The sequence below is a fragment of the Gavia stellata genome, chromosome 10 (assembly GCF_030936135.1).
Source record: "Gavia stellata isolate bGavSte3 chromosome 10, bGavSte3.hap2, whole genome shotgun sequence".
NCBI classification, from domain to species: Eukaryota; Metazoa; Chordata; class Aves; order Gaviiformes; family Gaviidae; genus Gavia; species Gavia stellata.
In genome coordinates, this window is record NC_082603.1 from 31,356,649 (window position 1) to 31,359,597 (window position 2,949).

The following is a 2,949-nucleotide window of genomic DNA, read 5'->3' on the forward strand; positions in this document are numbered from 1 at the left end:
TGCGGGGCCGTGGATGCCCGCAGGGCTCGGGGTGGCGAAGGGGCAGGGAGGGCAATTAAAATCCATACGGGAATAACGGAAACAGCTTCCCCAACCCAGAATACACGCCGTGAGTCAGGCCCAAAGGTTTTCCTGTGTATGAATGTGCATCCAGCAGAGCTGATGGACCTGTGCTGCCTCACAACTCAACTCCTTACGCAAAAGCATGGAGAGAAGGATTTTAAAAATATTGTGCAAAAACGACCTTTCATTGCAGGAAAGGTGCTTGGGGGGGAAATTGGGGACTTGGTTCATATACGCCTGTGACGCAGAGGTATAAATCCAGTTGAAGCACAAAGCTGCAGTGAGTGCTCCAGTTTCATCCCTATCCACAGTCTCCCTCTTACACAATTTATGATGTACAGAATTGACTTCTATGAAATTTCAGTTCTCCCTCAGATTCAGCAAATCAGAACAGTTATCGTGATGATCTCCATTTTGAGAAGGAATGTGGAGGAACAGGGTTTAAAATTCACATGGGATTTACTTCAAGTTTTGATGTGTTTAGGATGTACCAGCAAGGCTATAAAAGAAAAAAAAGGAAGTATTTAATTTCCTGACCAATATCTTGACCTAAATATAGCCAACCTGTGGTTTAAGTGAGGAAATAAATGTAAGTTGCTGTATGTAAAGCATTTTTGTATTGTCTTGAGTTATCCCATATCAAGCGCTTTCCTTCCGTACATGCATTGGAATCTGTCCATGAAGAAGAACAGTTGAAGCGTGTTGCAAGGCGGCCTCGCCAGCGCAGAGGTTTGTGTTTCGCAGCGAGTTGGGTCGCAGCCCCACAAGGACTGTGCGTAATTGCCCCGGGATGGGGCCCTGATGGTGTGTGTCACAGGATATATGGGAAGATTTTTTTAAAACTTAATTTTAAAAAAAAGTTTAAAAGTGTTAAGTAATTTCCTTAGGAGACAAAAAAGAACAAGCACATCTGGCTAATACTAGATTTGCCTATAGAGCTCACAGGGCGTGTGATTAACAGACTTCAGGACCTCTGAGCTAGTGCTGGATGGGGAGGAGGATGAGGAAGGAGCCGAGGAAGGGGGTGTTTTCTTCACAGGATCAATCCTAAACATTGCCATGGAAAAAAGCTCCCCAGGTAAACAGTCTCCGCCACTTCCTTCGCGATAATTCCCTGCAAAGGCTGTAGGCGAAGGACATAGCACATGTCCCAGCCTGCTCTGAAGCCAAACACGTACTTCAGCTCCCCGAACTCTCCATCTCCGCTAGAGAAGTCTAAATATTTGGGCTGGCACGCCTGCAAAGCTGCGCATGCTTACAGGGGTTTGTTTTATTTATTTTTTTATTGCAAGGATGGATGCAGGCCAACGCACTTAATAGTAACCACATGGTAAAATAAATAAGAATGCCTGTATGGACTTAAAAGTAAATGTTAAATATTTGCTCTGTTTTTCTGATGTCTTCTGTGCCAGCTTTGAAATGGCCGTGTGGCAAACAGCACTTTTATTTTGCTGTGTTTTCTTAAGCCTGGAACATTTAATAATTTCTAATTAAACCATCTACATTTTTTAGGATATTTATGAGCAAACTGATACGGGCTTTTAAAATGTGCCAGGGAGGGGCAGGAGCTGTACACTACCTATTTAAGGTTTTTTTCTTCCAAAAGCCATGTAAAAACCCTATCCACGTTTTTCTGCTTTTGAAAAGGTATCCATTGGCTATGCCGAGGAGAAGCCATTAGCAATTTTTATTTCTCTTCCTACATTTAGAAGCATTTTTCTTAAAATAAGCAATCGTCCTCCAGGCCCACAGTGGAGAATAGCCCGAACACAGGGGCAACTGTTGGGTAACTGCCTGCCGCTGCGAGTTGGTGGGAGCCAGAAGTCAGCCTTTACATATCTGGGATGCCTAAGGTAGCTTACAAAAATAAAGTAAATTTTGACTGAATGCTTTATTTACTCTTTTTAAATGTTTTCTGGAAAGAAATGAGTCAGGTTTTCCACTATTTTATATATTTAACTCAGCAAGTGTGGCGGTACATACGTCTTGTCCCGATACTTTTGTCAAGACCAAAACCAGTTCAAATTTATATGGTGTGCTTTCTAAAGAGCCAATCTTTTTGAGAGCCTTGCAATTCCAGCGCCTAAACCAGATAGTAACGAGATGGTCATGGAGCAACTAAACTGTTATGTTCTGCAAAAAAATTTTTCATGCAAATGCAGAAATGTTACAGCCTTTTCAGAGCTGACCAACAAGTACTCCTAAAAGTGAGAAATACTGAAAATAGCTAATGTTGAGATAATCAGTGAACACATGCTCTAACTAGCAGACAAAAAAAAGGAAACGTCTTTTGCATGTTTAACAGTGTAAGTGTAAAAAATAATATTTTATTTACATTCTCCACAGTTTACCAACGCGGACTCTCACGGATGTGGGAACTACAAAAGAGACCTTCAGGGATGCTCCGGGGGAGAGCAGCTCTCGGGGCAATTAGTACTGTCTGTGTCAAAAAAAGAAAGTTTCACAGTAATGGGCACCTGGGCTATAGGAGGTTCATTTGTATCAATTATGCAGGAGCATGAAAGGAAATGATATTGCAGCAGGGAATTTAAGGGTGTGTTTTGGCAAGGCGATGCACACCGAGTGGCCCATGTTTGCAACAGATGTGAATTAATATGGCATATCTGAAGGCAGTCAAGAATCTCCAATTTATACAAGTCATGACTGGACAGGGCTTTTTTTAGCTGCACTTGGACTGGAAACCTGTATAAAAGCAGAATAGCAGCCTAAAACTGGAAGTGCTTATTTAATATTTAATATTTAATACTGGCTGTTTACATTACCCTTCCCCTGCCTTCAGAAGTTTTAAGTACATTTCTCCAGATCTCAGATATCTATACACAGGAAGGAGAAGAAAATATGCATCATCGTAAATAAAATTTGAGT